The sequence below is a fragment of the Camelus dromedarius genome, chromosome X, assembly GCF_036321535.1.
Source record: "Camelus dromedarius isolate mCamDro1 chromosome X, mCamDro1.pat, whole genome shotgun sequence".
NCBI classification, from domain to species: Eukaryota; Metazoa; Chordata; class Mammalia; order Artiodactyla; family Camelidae; genus Camelus; species Camelus dromedarius.
Window position 1 is genome coordinate 15,568,365 of NC_087472.1, and position 18,748 is coordinate 15,587,112.

Sequence of the window (18,748 nt, forward strand, 5' to 3'; positions counted from 1 at the left end):
GTGGCTTGTCTTTTTACTTTCCCAATAATATCCTTTACAATATAAAAGTTTGTGATTTTGATGAAGTCCAATTTATCTGTTTTTGTGTGTATGTCATATCTAAGAAACCATTGCCCAATCCAAAGTCATGAAGATTTATATCTGTGGTTTCTTCTAAGAATTTTATAGATTTTGCTCTTTCATATGGGTCTATAATCCATTTTGAGTTAGTTCCTGTATTTGGTGTGAGGTAGGGATACAGATTCATTCTTTAGCATATAGATATCCAGTGTCCCAGCTGCATTTGTTGAAAACACTCTTCTCTCCCTATTGAGTGGTCTTGTCATCTTTGACAGAAGTCAGTTGACCATACATGTATGGGTTGACCCTCCAGCGCAATGTTGAACAGAGATGGCAAGAATGGGCATCTCTGTTTTTTTCCTTAATCTTAGAGAAAAAGTTTTCAGTCTTTGTCCATTAAGTATAGTGTTAGCAATGAGTTTTTCATAAAAGATCATAATGATATATGATCCTTTTTATATGTTCCTGGATTCTGTTTGCTAATATTATTTTGAGGATTTTGGTATTTATCTTCATAATAGACATTGATATGTGGTTTTCTTGTAGTCTTTGTCTAGTTTTGGTATCACGGTAATACTAGCCTCATAGAATGAGTCAAGATGTGTTCCTTTCTGTTTTCTGGAAGAGTTTGATAAGGATTGGCACGAATTCTTCTTTAAATAAGTTCAGTAGAATTTGCCAGTAAGGCAAACTGGTCCTGGAATTTTCTTTGTGGGAAGATTCAAATTGCTAGTTCAGTCTTTTTATTTGTTACAAGTTTATTCAGATGTTCTATTTCTTCCTGAGTCAAGTTTGGTACTTGTTTCATTTTAGGAATTTGTCCATTTCATCTGTTATGTAATTTGTTGACATAAAATTTTTCTTAGTAATCCCTTAAAACCCATTTTATTTATGTAAGACTGGTAGTAATATCCCCTCTTTCATTCCCGATTATAGTCATTTGAGTCTTTTCTTTTTTTTTCTTTCTCTTGGTCAGCCTAACTAAATGTTTATCAATCTTGTTGATTTTTTCACAGAAGCGACTTTTGATTTTATTGATTTTCTCTATTGTTTTCTATTTTTGATTTTATTAATTTCTGCTCTAATTTACTGTTTCCTTCCTTATTCTTGATTTAGTTTTAATGTGCTTTTCTTTTCCTAGTGTTATAAGGTGACAGTTTAGGTTATTGATTTGGGATGTTTCTTTTTTTTTTTAATAGTTGTTTACAACTGTAAATTTCCCTCTAGGTACTGCTTTAACTGCATCCCATGTGTTGGTATAATGTTTTCATTAATCTAAAGTATTTTATTACATTTCTTATGACTTCTTATTTGACCCTTTCATGCCTAGGGTCTTACAGATAAATACTTATTGTGTAATGTCCACATATATGGTTACTTAGAAATGTGTGATGTGGTTCCCATATATGTGTTCATTTCCTAAATTTCTTTCTATTAGTGGTTTCTTGTTTCATTCCATAGTGGTTGGAAAACATACTTGGTATGAGTTCAATCCTTATTCTCTTATTGAGGCTTGTTTTATGGCCTAGCATATAGTCTCTATCCTAGAGAATGTTCTATGTGAAGTTGAGAAGAATGTGTGTTCTGCTGTCATTGGGTGCAGTGTTCTATAAATGTCTGTTAGGTCTACCTGGTTTACACTGTTGTTCAAGTTTTCTATTTCCTTGTTGATGTTCTGCCTAGTTTTTCTATCCATCATTGAAAGTGGGGTATTGAAATCTCCAACTATTCTTTCTGAATTGTTTATTCCTCCCTGCAATTTTCTCAGTTTTTGCTTCATGTATTTTGGGGCTCTCTTGTTAGATACATATGTCTATAAGTGTTGTATCTTTCTGATCGATTTATCCTTTTAGCAGCATAAAATGTTCCTCTTTATCCCCAATAATGTATCTATTTTTCTGATATAGCCATTCCAGCTTTCTTATCATTACTGAGTGCATGATATATCTTTCCATTCTTGTACTTTTAGTCTGTTTGTATCCTTAAATCTAAAATGTGTCTCCTATAGATAGGATACAGTTGTATATATTTTTTAATCTAGTCTGGCAATCAATCTATCTTTTGACTAGAGTGTCTAATACATTTATATTTAATGTAGTTACTGACTTGGTGGGTTTACATCTGCCATTTTACTCTGTTTTCTATATATTTCATGGGTTTTTTTGTGCCTCTATTCTACCTTTGCTACTTTCTTTTCTATTAAGTGAATATTTTCTAGTATAACATTTTAATCCCTTTAAGGTTTGTTTTGTTTTTGTTTATGGTTTTTTTTTTTTTTTTACTATCTTTTGGTTATTTTCTTAGTAGTTGTTCTATGACTTATAGTACACAACATAACTTGTCCGAATCTGCTTCAGATTTATACTAACTTAATTCCAATGTGGTATAGATATACTGCTCCTTTGGCTTTCCTCAACGTCCTGTTCACTGTGGTAGCCAAATAACTGTCTACTTGTTTTCTTAGAGTTTGAAAATGATCTGTTATGCTGGAAAAGTCCCTGGGTAGTTCTTTTTTACTATCAGTTCTGCCAACTAATTCTGAGTCTTGTTCTGCAGCCATCTACTTCTTTTGTGCTCAATCTCCATGGAATTCTAATTTTCTTCTCTCCCTACAATTCAATATACCTTGCACTTTTCTTTGGCCACATTGTATCTCATTGTGATGTCCAGGTTTGTACTGCTCAATAGAAATATAATGCAAACCACATATGTAATTTTAATTTTTCTAAAAGCCACAACAAAAAGTAAGAGTAGGTGAGATTAATATTCTTGTTTAGCCTAATTATGTCTCCAAATTGGCATTTTGGCATGTAATCAGCATTTTTAATTGTCAATTCAATATTTTCCATTCACTTTTCATCTCAACTTGGACTAGTCACATTTCATGTGCTCAATGGTCACACAATATGGATTGGACAATGTAGTTGCAACCTCCCCTCTGGGAAGGAATGTAGTGACCACGCCAGTCCCACCCCAGGAAGGCCACTTTCTACAAATACAACTAACTGCCCTTCTAGCTGCCCTGCTGAGAAGTGCCCACAAGCAAAAGGAAGTAACTCAGAACTAAGTGTGTGGTCTCTCTAACACACAACTACTCATCCCAAGCACGCTTTCAGGCAATCAAAATTTAACTTGTGCGAACTAGTTAACATTTCAGTGTATGATGTCTATAGAAAGTAAAGGATAGAAATTTTAAAAATCAGATTTGCAACGTGAACTCTTGATACCAACACTTGGGGGTGGAGCACCTCCAAAGGACTGAACCAGGCCCAAGCAAGGGCAAAGCTGCACAGGGACTGGATGAATCTGAGCCATTTCAGGTGTCATTTTGGGTGATCTAGGCCTCTCCCTCCCAAACAGTATATATATTTTTCTTTTTTTGGCTGGAGATTAGGAGGTGGTGAGATGAGTGGAACCATCTGCACCTCTGCCCCAATCTCTCCCCCTATCATTTTGTCTGATTAGACTCATCATAAGGATGATTAAAGGTTTCTCATCGCTTGAAAATTGCTTATTCTCAACTTACCTTGGGTTTTTAAGGAAAAGTTACCACTTGCTCTTCCATCTAATTCTTAAATTTTCTTAGTCACTTAATTCTGTGCCCACCCTGTTTGCTTAAGATTTTAGAACAGTCCAGGTGAACTCATCTCAACGTCTGACTTTTTGTAAGGTTATGCATGTTCTCCGCTTTCTCATCTATGCCCTTATTTTTGGTTTCTACCTGTTACTCTCTGGTTTTGTCAGTAATGGCTGACGATTCAAGTTCCCTTTTTGCCCTTTTTGCTAATTCCATCAGCCTGCCATTCAGACTCTTTGCACAGATACTGCTTTCTTCTTGCCCAGATGCTATGATTAGGTCCGTGGACTCATGCTTTCTAGATCCTTAGCTGGATCCCTGAAACGTGTGGCCTGATGCTATGGGCCATCAGGGTTGTCTGGATCCAAATTACCTGCCTATTCCTCCTTCCCTTCCTTCCTTCCCTTTTCTTAATCCAGCATCTAGATTTCCTTGTTTAGATTAGCCAGAAACCCCACCCCACACCCACCCCAGCCAACTCTCCTGGGCCTGGCCTTGAATTTCAAAGTGACAGCAGAAGAGGAAGAAAGAAAGAAACACGGAATGCAACTATCAAGGCAATATACAGCTTTTGAGAAGTAGCACGTGAAGATAGCTATATGGGGAGCTTTACTCTGCAGAATAAAAGAGACTATCAGATCAAAAAGGAAACAAATCTATCAGCCCAGCAGCTAGAAGGACTTAACATAAGGCAGGCTTTTCCTTGTGTTTTATTTTTCAAACCAGAATGGGGAAATTCAGTTGGTAGAATGTGGCAGACAAGCGAGCAAGACAGAAAAGTGAGGGTTAGAAGCATAGCAAAATAAGCAAATGCACTATGGCTGCCTGTTGTAAATTCAGGAAAAACAAATACTAAGTGGGTATTTTAGTAGCATCTGTAAATTCTGGGATCAAAGGAAAAATCTATAAATACTTCAAGATGTTTGCTTTGTAGTATTTGGCTAATTGGCCAAATGAAATATCAACTTAGAGGAGAGAGTGAAACACTTACGTGTAGAAGTACAAACAGCCCAGGTTAGCACATGCACACGTGTACATAAAAGAAGACCATAAGAACGTGGGGCCTAGTTCTTGGGACTGGCTTCATGGCATTTTTGAAATCTGGGGTTCTGCTCTGTCAGGGATGCCACAGGACGTATCCTCCTAAATCACAAGCTTCCCTTAATAATCTGTTCTTGAAAACATCTGAGGGAAACACTGACCTTGGCTTACGACTTTTATTTCTATTATTGAAACCTCTCCATCTCTGATCCTGGAAAATGTTCTCACTTTTCTTGGTCTCTCCCCCTTATTACCTTTGTCCTGCAGGTGGTATAAAGCTGCATTTTTTAAAAATCAATTTTCACTTTAGATTTACAGTCAGAGAATGCTACATTTGAAATGACCCTCAAAGGTCTAGTCTAGTCTCCTCACTTCGCAGATGAGAATACTGAGGCATATGATTTGAGGCCAAAGATTTGCCAAAGATGAGCCAGTTAGTGTCAAACCAGGGTAAAACGTACAGCTTCTGACAAGTAGGCAAGTAGTTTTTTCTGCTATACTGTCCATTTCTTGGATATGACATAGTGAGTATGCTTCTAAGGTTTGCTTTTAGAATTATTCTTTTTCTACCTAAAAATACTCAAACTAGCATCTAAGATGCTTCTTGATTTTCTTTGCTTTTTGATTGTAGGTTTCCTAGAAATCACAATAGGTGCGTCATTAATATGGATTTCAATGCACAGACTATTATGAGCGTTTTTATGTGAAGAAGAGAAATAAAATAGGCAGAGGATTAAATTTCTTGCCAAGATATTTTTGGATCTGTGTTTTAACAAGTTACCTGAGACATTCTTTATGCAGAAGGAATCAAATATAAATGTGCAGTTGAGGCTTGGAGAACCTCTGAAATATGGCTCCATGTAGATACAGTGAATAGAAACTCTCAGTCTTGTTTCTCCCTGCTTAGACCCTTGCACAAGTCTGAGCAAATCAATAAGAAAGTGTTGCTCAGAATGTGCTCCAGTTATAACCAATTAAAGGTCAGCATATATAATTTACACGAAATGGTTGGGCAGGAACAAAAGGTATCTGTTGGGCCGTGAGGAATGATTCTATTTCATTTGCAGATGAGTGCTACAAAGGTCATTGAAAACACAAGATGCAAATCATTGTTTTTTTAATATAAAACATTTTTTCTAGGTTTGATCTTTCATCCTGTTTTATTCTCTTGTTTGCATGCATGCCATAGTCATTAGTACAATTGAATTATAGAATGACCTACACCGTTACACTGTTAGGCTGCTTGATTGAAATTATCTTTATAATGGAAATCAGACAACACTTTTAACCTTGTTAAAGCACCACTGTACCATTGATTAATATAGAAAGCAAGTCATAAATTTCACAGTGAGCTATTTATTTCCAGACAATCTTGTGAAAGCAGTTTGGGCTATATTACACAAACTTTCTTCATACCTTTGTCACGGTGACACTAATGATCCTGATTATTTCTAAGACTTTCAAAGTGTCAGTGTTAATTAAACTAATGCTTAAAAATATGGGTAGAAAAGAACATTTGACTATTATATCTTAAATGTTTGACAATGTGTATGACGCTTCTTTTGTTACCTGCTTAATTTCAGAGAACTGACTTCATTTGATAAGGTTTCTCTCCAGTAGCAAATGCTTGCCTGAATCAGTGATAATAGCCAATATTACCAAGGTCACGGCTTCATCTATATATTCAATGAGTATTTGTTAAGTACTTTAGATATGTTTTATACTGGATTATGTGATATGAATAAAAAGATTTTTTTTTAAAATCCAGCACCTTCCCTCAAAAGAGTTTACAGTCTAGTAAGGGATACAGTCACAGAAACTGAAATTGACCTATGCCTGAGCTAAGGACACAGGTTAAGGGGGTATCTAACCTAGTCTAGGGGGTCAGGGAAGTGTCCTAGAGGACTTCCACCTGAATGAAGGCTCTTCCAATCAGTGAAGAGGGAAAGGCAGGGTTTGTGGGGAATAGATCGCTGTTGGCAAGGAACCACAGAAGCATGGAGCTCAGGTAGAGACTGAGGAATAACAGAGGGAAGAACTCATCCTACGGCCCAGACACCTATCCCGAGCAGTACTAGGCCACCCAGATCCTGATGCTTTATATCAACCCTGGAAGAAAGGAGTCTGTTATATTGCCTTCCCCCAAGCCCCACCATACCTGGCTCCAGCAGCAAGAGGGCAACATGGTGGCTGGAGAGGTCAGGCCTCCCACACTGGACTAGCCACCTGTGTATATGAGAGGTTTGGAAAGAGAAGCTTGTAAGTCTAGGAGGGCCTGGATTGTTTCCAGAAAAGGAAAAAAAAAGGGATTGGCAGAGAGGGAAACTAGTCCTGTTTCTAAAGAAACTGCTTTCTATAAAATTATATCCTTCCTTTTAGCCTCCTATTAGGAGAATGTAGAACTAATTAAGAGACCTGAACATCATCAATAATTTTTCTACTTGAATTTTATGAGTTGTAATTTAAAAAAAGGCTTCACGGAGTTACTGGTAGCAAAGCTAAAGCACAGCTTTCCAGCATATTGCCCTTCAAGACTCAGGTTTTATTCAATCATAAATGGCCTACAAATAGCTAATTGCTAGCTTCCAGAGTAAAATGTAGTTATTGGCTCAAATTGGATACATAGCTTTAAAAATCAAGCTATAGCCAATCTTTGTTTTTAGAGAACATTGTGAAAGGAGATACCAAGCCAAATGGCCCGGTGATAGGATGCTGAGGCCACCAGGCGGGATTGGTGTACTTTTAGTGAGAATAGAATTAGGTAAGATCACTGAGTGCAAGATGATTTGAAATAAACTTTGCAATAGCAGAGATTCATAGAATGCTTCTTGGTTCTCACTTGAGTGTACTATATCCTAAAAGGTAACTATGTCTCCTGTCTAAATTCTCCTTCGTCTTCTCCTCCTTCCTTTTACTTCTTGCCTCGCCTCTTCCTCCTCCCTCCTCTTCCTTCTCCATTTTCCTTCTTTAAGAAAAACTTACTAGTGAGAACAGATTGTGATTTCCTTTTAAGGGAAGGCCCGTTACAGGGTGTTTCATCTCCAGAGGCAGATCTTTAACTGAAGAAGTGAAGGGCATGGCCACACGGGCCACTGGCACGGGAGTGTAGCTGTTTGCTTGTGGGGAGACCCAGAGCTAGCCTTGAGCCTTTCCATTGCCTTTAGGACAGTTTGCAGGACTCAAAGTGAAAACTCAATAAAACTTTCAGAAGCAAATAAATAGAACCTAGAAGGCTTGTTTCCTTGAGGATGGGGAGGCACCATATGCCAGTTTCATGTTTTTAATCAAAAAGCCAAGGCTTCATCGAAATTGTAGTAATAAATATTTGCTTTCCAGAGATTTTCATTGAAGTGACAAATGTCTTTAACTATTTATCTTGCACTTTTCCCTGATCAGAGAAAAATCCAGTGCAAAATAAAAGGCCCTTAAGAATTTCCCATAAGACAATTTTCTGTATGATGTGTTCTCATCATCTAACCTGTTTATGAGGGAGTAGCCACAACGTTTGCTTCACCCAAGAAGCATTGGAACCCGGACTGTGGCTACAGTGATGTTGCTTGCAACTCTTAGAGCTTGTTTAGTCCAATCGTATTCTTGTACCAGTGAAGAACGGGAAAACCAGGTCAGGGAGGAGAGCTGCATACGGAGGAGAACAGGAAGTTGGAGATAACTTGTGGTAAGACGGAGTCAAGAAAAAGAACATAAAGTATATGAAGAAGTACCCTGTGTCACTTTTTAAAATTTCAGGTAAGATTAAGGGATAGAGTGAGAGGGTGGGCATGCAGTGAGGATTGGGAGAAAGGAAATTGCTGTTTATTGAGCCCCTTTTATATACAAGCTCTGTGCTAGGCATTTTATATAGATTCTTCCACTTAACCTACACCACAACCGCATAAAGTGGAACTTATTATTGTCCCCATTCTACAGAGGAGGAAGCTGAGGCTTAGAGGAGTGAAATCGCATGTATTTTCTTTCTCTTTGAGAAGAAGCAGGAGACCTGGGACCAGATGTCCGTGTCTTGGGTGCTCAAGTCAAGCACCTTGCCTCCTAGCTCATGTTGCCAAGTCTGTAACCTGGGAGCGAATACAAAGACTGACATGTCAGTCATGAAGTTAGTACAGAGAGGGGGCAAATCAGAGGTTGGAAAGTTGGATCTGGAGGGAGTTCTTGATGGGAAGAGCAGGCGGGTGCCCAGCATTTTCAGTGGACAACGTTGAAGGCAACCCAGGTAGGGAATGACTTCTTTGGAGAATACATTTCAAGTAAAATCCTCCTTACGGAGTAAACAGAAAGATTTGTGAGCATGGAGAGGGGTGGGGAGAAAGGAGAAAGGAGTATTTGAACGCCTAAGAGCAAGAGTAGGGAGCTAGCCAGGAGAGTGACTGTCTGCCTGTGAGAAGAGGCTGGGAGAGTTGATACATCAGATAGATGAGTGACTAAGAAAGTGAGTGAGTAGGTGACGGCAGAAAGACTCCAGGACATTCCTCAGAGCTTGGGCTGCTCTTTGTGTAGGGAACATTTTTATGGAGTGATCCATAAAATGGCATGCTACCTTCATGTAGTCATTCTACTTCATAAGGTTTATGATGATTATTGAAATATTTGCTTTTTAAATGTTTATGTTGACTCGTTAATCCAGATTCCCTGTCTCCACATTGGTATTTGAGGCAGTGTCCTAAGGGAGACCTACCCAGCGAGGAATTGGAAGCTGAATGCCTGTGTGTTCTTTGGTTGCTGAGCTGCCAATGTTTGGATCAAAACAATCCATTTCTGATTCATGTATGTTATTAGCTTTGGCAGGGTAGCAAGACGTGAGGCAGATACTGTTTTGTATATTAGAGAAACCTAGATAAGCAAACCGAGAATGAAGAGATTCCCTTTATTAGAAAAGCAATCTTTTGTGATATATCTTAGCGCCAAGCAATGAGTTTTTAATAAAACTGAGCAGATAGAGCGCTTATATGGCCAGCCCTGCTCCCCATCTTTGGCTCCAGATATGTATGATGTCATGACACTAGCAAGAGGCCTGCTGATTTGTCAGTTCATCAGAAGTTGCTAAAGGAAAGTCAATACAAAAGAAGCTAATCATCATCCTGTCTTTGCCCTGTAACTCTATTGGACTTCCAGTGTCTGAGCTGCCCGGTCTCCACGACAGTGTTCCTAGCACTAGTACCTGTGGCCTTGTTGTAAAGGATGAGAATCTCATTTTGTTTCTCTTCCTCTTGATAAAAGACTAGGAGCTGACTCCTTGGAAGATCTGGGAGAATTATTATTACCAACTATGTGTAGCCAAGTGTTGCTTTTCCTCCCTTTCTTCTTCGGTCATATTGAGAGTAACTCATTTCTTGATCACACTTGCCCTCCTCTGAACTTATGTCTTAGAAGCACCACCCTCGCCCCCAAAGCTGTAAATCCGCTCCAAAATGAAGTCATTTGATTTTTCTTCAAGTGGAACAATCCGTTTCAGGTGTCCCAATCCAAATGCATTTGTGCAGCTGCCATGCAAGCCATGGAACCAGCATCATTGCATTTACCAGTATTTCGTAATGGAAGTCACTAATTTTGGGCAAACAATCCCCACATGGGAAGAATCCGATGTTACAACAGGGATTTTTGCCAGAAGCACCTGTCCTCCTTGGAACAAACTTGTTTTGCAATTCTCCTGTGTGGTGTAAAGGCTAAATGATTTATCTAAGGTGAGTCAGTAACAGAGCTGAGATTAGTTCTATTTACAATATTCTGGGCACCATAAAGGGTATTTGAAATCAGTGGGAGACTCTCTTTGGCTGATCCTCAAATCTGCCTGGAGCCCCAGCTGCCCAGGGTAACGTGCTTTCTTGGTTGCAGTCTGTCTGATCCAATGGTGCCTATCAGGAGCCCCAGGTATAGCCCTAAAACTGCGATTTCTTTATTTTTCCTTAGTATTTGTCGCATCATTATGCTAAATTATGAAACCTGTTAAAAGAGCATGGTACAAGGATCAAAGTTCTGGTCCAAGCCTTACTTACCTTTATTATGGCTGCTGCAAATCTCCCAAGGGAAAATGGCAGACTATGGGAGGAGATAGCCTCTACTTTCAAGGGGAAATTGCTTCTCATTTCTTGCACCAGTCCTGCTCTCAGAGCCATAGAATTTTAAGATGCCAGAGTTGGGAGTAGTTATTTAATCCAATCCCCTTCATTTTAGAGGTGACAAAACTGCGGCCCAGAGAAGAGAAGAGACCTTGCAAAGGGCACAAAAATCCCAGTAGCAGGGCTAGGACTGTAGCCTTGGATATTCACACCCCAAATTCAGTGACTCAAGAAATAATAAGAGATGGCTTTTAAGTTCAGATCTGGGGCTCCTAAGACACATTTCAAGTAAAGTCCTCATTACTCTTCAGCATAAATAAAAATAGGTCCCACTTTTCCACCCCCTTGTCCAACTGGAGATTCATGTGATGTGGATATTACTTGAGCCCATTCATTGCTGAGGAAGAAATACCAGATGAATCTTTGATCCTTAGTTACTCCCAAAGGATTTCCTCAAGTAGGGACTATAAACAAACATGTTGGAATTTGGAGTTCTAGGTCCTGGTTTCAAGACTCTATTTTGTCCTCTATTAGCTGTGTGGCCTTGAACAATCACTTCACCTCTTGGAACCTCTCCTGATAAAAATAGACATAATATCTTATTTCACAGAACTGGTTGCAAAGCTCCTATGTGATAATGTAATGTGGAGAAGTGCTCTGTAAAGAGCAAAGGGCTGTAAGTAACCTAAGTGTTAGTTATGAGAACGCCTACCATACATATTTCTTGAGACTAGTCTGGAATATCCTCAGTTCCTGAATGATCTATTAAGCAATAGAACAGCTATCTCTTAGTTGTTCCCACTAATGGTGGGGTGGAGGAACACAGGAAATACAAAACAGCAATGCATCTAGATACCATTACTGTTTGAGTTTATTGTATTTGGGAAAACTTTTGAAATTTGTTTGCAAAGAGTGAAATTCAACTGAGGTGGAATTTCCTGAGCATACCCGAAACTTCCAGAAGCAGCCCATGTGCAAGTCCCTGCCCTTCTCTAGGCCTCAGTTCCCTCCCTGTAAAAGGGGGAATTGCCCTAACTGATCACATGGTCCCTGCCAGCTCTGCCATCCATGTGTCTGTGGGTCCAAACCTATGGAAGGCAGCAGGCGAAAGCTAGTTTTAGATGATGCCCAAAACTTTTGCAAGGTGGCTGGAGCTGTGCAAATACTAGAAAGAAAATCACAAGCTGCCAAAATAGTATCACCTCGTTAATAGAAGAGCAAAGAAAGAAAGAAGCCAATCCAGGGTGTAAGAAACCATGACTGACGTTTAAGGAACTGACCGAAAAAAGAGATTGGAGGACAACGTGCAAATAACATCGGTAGACGGACGGGTCAGAACAACAGCAGCGTTCAGTGCTGCTGTCACAGAGGAAATGTGCAAGCCGCGTCTCTTTATGCTATTTCTGTTCAGGGGTCACAACTCTTCTCAACTCACCTAATTTTTTTCTCTCCTTTCAATCATGTCTCTTTCAAAATTCATCTCAGAAGTGTTTCTGAGCCATTCTGATTATACCTTTTGCTAAAACCAATCAGTAGAGGTCTGTCTACAGTGCAGGGCAATCAGCAGACACCCAAGGTATCTGAGACTATGTCTTTATGTCCATGGACTGTGGCTAGTAGATTTGACTGAAGTTACAGTAGGAACAATCTCGGAACAGTGCTGCTGCCTAGCAGGTACACAGCTTCCCATACAACTTTGGGAATGATGCCTGGCTATATACAGTGTTTTTAAATGTTTGCACGAGAAGTGGAGTATGAAAATTGTGTATGTTACACTCTAATATTTTTTCCTTTTAACTCATCTAGTACCCCTTCAGCCTGTCACAACTTAACAGTGATCATGATAGAGAATAAAGTCAGATCCAAAATTAGGCTCTCCTGACATCCTATACTATGTGGTGGTAGCCTGAACCCTGGGTCTTCTTGTAAACTGGGATGGCAGGGACATTGTTGTATGTGGTTTAGGATTCTGTGATAGGGTGCATGGTAGTCAGCCCCAGTTTTATATAGCATGCATTCCCAGAAACTACATGTTAAATCAGACTCAGGTTTTAATTGTGCATAGTGAATAGGAACAGACACATGAAGAGCAACACGCTATGAGAAATGAAGTACAGTGCATATTGGTAAGTGTCAAATAAGTGACAAACTATAAAGGGGCGAATCAGACTGTATCCACCTATATAATATTATTATTATTTTATTATTCAGTTATAAGAGTTCTTTAGCTATTCAGAATACTAGAACCTTATCAGAGGTATGCTTTGAAAACAAAATCCCATTCTGTAGATTGTCTTCATTTTCTTAATAGTGTCCTTTGAAGCATGAAAGTGATTAATTTTTATGAAGTTCAGTTCATCTATTTTTTCTTTTGTTACTTGTGTTTTTAGTGTCATATCTAAGAAAAGATTTATTTACTATTTAATTTTAAATTAATAACAAAATCATCACATGTTCACATTTATTTTTTTCTAAGAAAATACATATGCTTTCCAAAACAAAACACTTGAGCAGGATGAATGGCATTGTTTTACATTTTTGTAAATCTCTTTAATTTCTCCTGACTTAATAGTAGACAGCTGGATTCTCATATCTGCTTCTGCACTCAATCTGGCTAGGCTGATGAAAATTCGACCCCACACAGATATATAGTTGGAAAAGAACAGTGTTTTAATACGCTTTTCAGATAATTAAGGCTATATTTCTCTGATATTACACAAAAATTTGACAAGTGATAGTTTCTTAAAGGTTAGCTGCAATATGGAATCTGAAACCATATCAATTAACTTTTTATTTTCTATTACAATAAAATCTTTCTTGCAGTTTGAGTGGATCTTTAGCCATTGTGTGATTTTGTATAATACTGCATTGGTCATTTGAAAAATATTGGCTCACTGAGTTATGCATATCTGCCAAAGGTTAACATACTTCATTGTATAACATCAAAATATCATATATTAATATTACCACATTTTCATCAAAAGACTTTAAGTATCGTCAAGCTGTCAATCTCATAGTGGAAGGTACAATTTTTCCCAAATTCTAATTTTTGCTTGATAGTGAAAAACTTTTTAATTTATTTTTATAGACTTTATTTTTCAGAGCCATTTTAGGTTTACAACAAAATTGAGAGGAAGGTACAGATATGTCCCATACACCCTCTGTCCCCACACACGCATAGCCTTCCCCATTATCGATATCCCTCACCGGAATTTGTTTTTTGTTTTTGTTTTTGTTTTTGTTTTTGTTTTTGTTTTTGTTTTTGTTTTTGTTTTACCAAGGATGCATCTACATTGACACATCATAATCACCCAAAGCCATAGTTTATCTTGGGGCCCACTCTTGGTGTTGTATATTCCAAGGGTTTGGACAAAAGTATAATGACATACATCCATCAATGTAATGTCATACAGAGTATTTTCACTGATCTAAAAATCCCCTATACTCTGCCTATTCATGTCTATTCCTACCCCTCACCGTGGCAACCACTGGTCTTTTCGTTGTCTCCATAGTTTTTCCTTTTCCAGAATATCATATCATTAGAGTCATGTAGTATGTAGCCTTTTCTGTATTGGCTTCTTTCACTTAGTAATATGTATTTACGGTTCCTCCATGTCTTTTATGGCTGGACAGCTCATTTATTTTAAGTATTGAATAATATTCCACTATCTGGATGCACCAGAGTTTATTTATCCTTTTACCTACTAAGGGACATCTTAATTACTTCCAAGTTTTGGCAATTATAAATAAAGCTTCTATACATATCCATGTGTAGGTTTTAGTGTGGATATAAGTTTTCGACTCCTTTAGGAAAATACCAAGGTGCAAGTTGCTGGATCAAGTGGTAAGAATATGTTTAGTTTTGTAAGAAACCACCAAACTGCCTTCCCAAGTGGCTGTGCCATTCTGCATTCTCACCAGCGATATATGAGAGTTCCTTTTGCTCTACATCCTCGTCAGAATTTGGTGTTGTCAGTGTTCCAGATTTTGAGCATTATAATACCCAAAGAATTCTATGGCCATTCTAATAGGTGTGTAGTGGTATCTCATTTTAATTTGCATTTCCCTGATGACATATAACGTAAAGGATCTTTTCAAAAATGTCTTTGGTATTAGGGTGGCTTCATAGAGTGAGTTAGAATGTATTCCCTCTCCTTCTATCATGTGAATGAGATTGTAGAGAGTTGGTATAATTTCTTCCTTAAATGTTTGATAGAATTCAGCAGTGAACCCATCTGGGCTTGGTGCTTTCTGCTTCGGAAGGATATTTATTATTTATTCAATTTCTTTACTAGATATAGGCCTATTCAGGTCATCTATTTCTTCTTGTGTAAGCTTTGGCAAGACCATGTCTTTCAAGGAATTGGTCCATTTCATCTAGGTTATCAGATTTGTGGGCATAGAGTTGTTCATAGTATTCCTTTATTATCGTTTTAATTTCTTTTCATTTCTGATATTAGTAATTTATGTCATATCTTTTTTTTCCCCTTAGCTTGGCTTTTTATTTCACTGATTTTCTCTATTGATTTCCTGTTTTCAATTTTATTAATTTCTGCCCTAATTCGTATTATTTTCTTCTGCTTACTTGGGATTTCATTTGCTCTTCTTTGTCTAGTTTCCTAAGGTAGAAAGATTACTGATGTTAGAACTTCCTTGTTTTTAATGTATGCATTTAATGCTATAAATTTCCCTCTAAGCATTACTTTCACTGCAGCCCACAAATTTGGTAAGTTGTACTTTCATTTTCTTCTACTCTTCTTTGACCCATGTGTTATTTAGAAACATGTTGTTTGATCTCCATGTATTTTGGAGTTTTCCAGTTATTTTTCTGTTATTGATTTCCAGTTTCATTCCATTGTAGTCAGAGAGCAGACATAATATGATTTCACTGCCTTTAAACATGTTAAAGTGTGTTTATGGCCCAGAATGTGGTCCATCCTGGTGAATGTTCCATGTGCACTTGAAAAGAATGTGTATTCTGCTGTTGTTGGATGAAGTAGTCTATAGATGTCAATTATATCCAGTTGATTGATGGTGTTGTTAAGCTCCACTATGTTTTTACTGATTTTCTGCCTGTTGGAATCTGTTTATTTCTGAGAGAAGGGTGTTGAGGTCTCCAACTATGATAGTGGATTCATCCATTTTTTCCTGACAGTTCTATCAGTTTTTGCCTTATGTAGTTTAATGCTCTGTTTTTAGGCACATACACATTAAGAACTGTTATGTCTTCTTAGAGAACTGACCCCTTTATTGTTATCTAATGCGCTCTTTATCCCTGATAACTTTCCTTGCTTTGAAGTCTGCTCTGTATGAAATTAATATAGCTATTTTTGCTATCTTTTGATTATTGTTAGCATGGTATCTTTTTCTCCACCCATTTACTTTTTAATCTATATGTGCCTTTATATTTAAAGTGGCTTTCTTGTAGACAGTATATAGTTAGGTCATGTTTTTTGATCCACTCTAACAATCTGTCTTTTAATTGAAGCATTCAGACCACTGACATTCAAAGTCATTATTTATGTAGTTGGATTAATATTTGCCATATTAATTACTGTGTTTTCTATGTGTTGCCCTTGTTCTTTGTTCCTGTTTTTGTCTTCCACTCTTCTGCCTTTTGTGGTTTTAATTGAGCTTTTTATGCAATTCCATTTTTTTTCTCCTTTCTTAGCATATTGGTTATAGTTCTTTTTCAAACTTTTTTTATTGGTTGCCCTGGAGTTTGCAATATACATTTACAACTAATCCAAGTTCACTTTCAAATAACACTATATCATTTCACAGATAGGGTGAATACCTTATAATAACAAAATAATCCCAATTCCTTCCTCCCATTTCTTGCATCATTCTTGTCATTTATTTCATTTATATATGAGCATGTATAATGATATATACATAAGATACATAAGCATACATAATCAAACACAGTTACTAGTAGTATTTTAAAAAAACTGTTATCTATTAGATCAATTAAGTGTAAGGAAAAAGTTTTCATTTTTATTTTACCTTCACTTATTCTTTCTTCAGTGCTCTTCCTTTCTTCATGTAGATCAGAGTTTCTCACCTATATTATTTTTCATCTCTCTAAAGAACTTCTTTTAACATTTCTTGCAAGATGGTTCTACTGGCAACAAATTCTATTAATTGTTGTTTGTCTGAGAAAGTCTTTATTTCTCCTTCATTTTGAAGGATGGTTTTTCAGATTACCCTCAGAATTCTAGGTTGGTGATTTTTTTCTGTTAACACTCTAAATATTTCCTTGCACTCTATTCTTGCTTGCATGGTTCCTAAAGAGAAGTCAGATGTGTCTTATCTTTGTTCCTCTGTAGGTAAGGTTCCCCTCCCCCCGCCCTTGCTTCTTTAAGGAAGTTCTCTTTATCTTTGACTTTCTATTATTTGAAAATTGTATGCCTACGAGGAGGGTTTTTTTTTGTGGTGGGGAGCATTGCTCCTGCTTGGTGTTCTCCAAGCTTCCTGGATCTGTGGTTTGGTGTCTGACACTAATTTTGAGAAATTCTCAGTCATTATTATTTTAAATATTTCTTCTGTTCTTTTTTCTCTTTCTTCTCCTTTTGATATTCCAACTATGCACATGTTACACTACAAGTTGTCCCACAGTTCTTGGACATTCTATTCTGCTTTTTCTGTCTTTGTTCTCTCTGCTTTTAAGTTTTTGAGCTTTCTATTGATATATCTTATCTTCAGCTGTGTCCAGTCTACTAATAAGCCCATCAAAGTTATTCATTTTTGGTAGTTTTTTCTCTTTAGCATTTCTTTTTGGTTCTTTCTTAAGAGTTCTATCTCTCTGCTTACATTGCCAGTCTATCCTTGCATGCTGTTTACTGTATCCATTATTAATAAATCATAGTTGTTTTAAATTCCCAGTCTGATAATTCCAACATCCTGGCAATGTCTGGTTTTTGATGCTTGCTATCTCTTCAAATTGTCCTTTTTGCCTTTTATGCCTTATCATTTTTTTCTTCATAGCTGGAAATGATGTACTGGTTAAAGGGAACTGCTGTAAATAGGCCTGTAATGATATGGTGGTAAGTTGTAGGGGGAGGGGAGGCATTCTATGGTCCTATGATTAGGTCTCAGTCTTTAAATGAGCCTATGTGTCTCAACTGTGAACCTCCCAACTTTTCTCAGATTTTTTTACTCACCCCCTCCCATTTGGTGGAACAGGATGGTTAGAGTGCGCTGGAGTTGGGTACGTCCCTTCCCCAGGTGAGTTAGGCTCTGAAAATATCCTGGCAGATTAGGCTTTGGTTAACTAGTTTCTCCTGAGGGCAGGCCTTATTAAGACAAACAGAGTGCTCTGGTATCTTTCAATATGGTTTCTTCTACCTTCCCCATGCTGGAGGCATGAGGGAGTTTTTCTCATATGTTTACTATGGGAATCTGGTCAAGCTCCTGAAAGTAAATTTCACAGTTCTGTGCGGGTTCCCCTATGACTACGTTCCCCTGGAGATTTTAACTTTCAAATCTATCTTCATTGAGCCTCTAGCAATTTGTCAGTAACAGTTCCGATTTTTCCACCCCAGCGCTGGGTCCCAAGGCAGTTTCTGCTCCTGAGTCTCTGCTCGGTAAGCCCTGACTCCGTGTATTTTTTTGTCTGTCTCTAATCTTGGTAGCAGTGGTTTCTCTGTCTCCTGTTCTCTTACAGATCCAAGAAGAGTTGATTTTTCAGTCTGTTTAGCTTCTTACTTGCTTTTAGGGTGGAGTGGTAACTTCCAAGCTCGTTACATGTAGAACTGAAAAGCCTGACAGTGCAAATTTTATCATTGGTTGCAAACACCATCCATTATTTTTCTTAAAGTAACAGGCGTACTTTGTTCCTTTCTAAGAAAATGCCTGCCAAATACTTAAGTTTGATTAACGTTAGTTTGTCAGGTTTTTAGCCCCTACAGATATTGGTCATGTGTGATTAATCAATAATATTCTGGGCCCCTGGTGCTGAGAAGGGATTGATGTTGCATAAAAAGTGTTAGGCACACAT

The 18,748-nt window shown here is 37.8% G+C and overlaps 1 protein-coding gene across 2 annotated transcripts in view; it reads left to right on the forward strand.

The window, feature by feature from the left end:
• The window catches only part of GPC3 (glypican 3), a 368,118-nt gene that overhangs the window by 209,211 nt on the left and 140,159 nt on the right, over positions 1–18,748 (forward strand). The window lies entirely within an intron of this gene.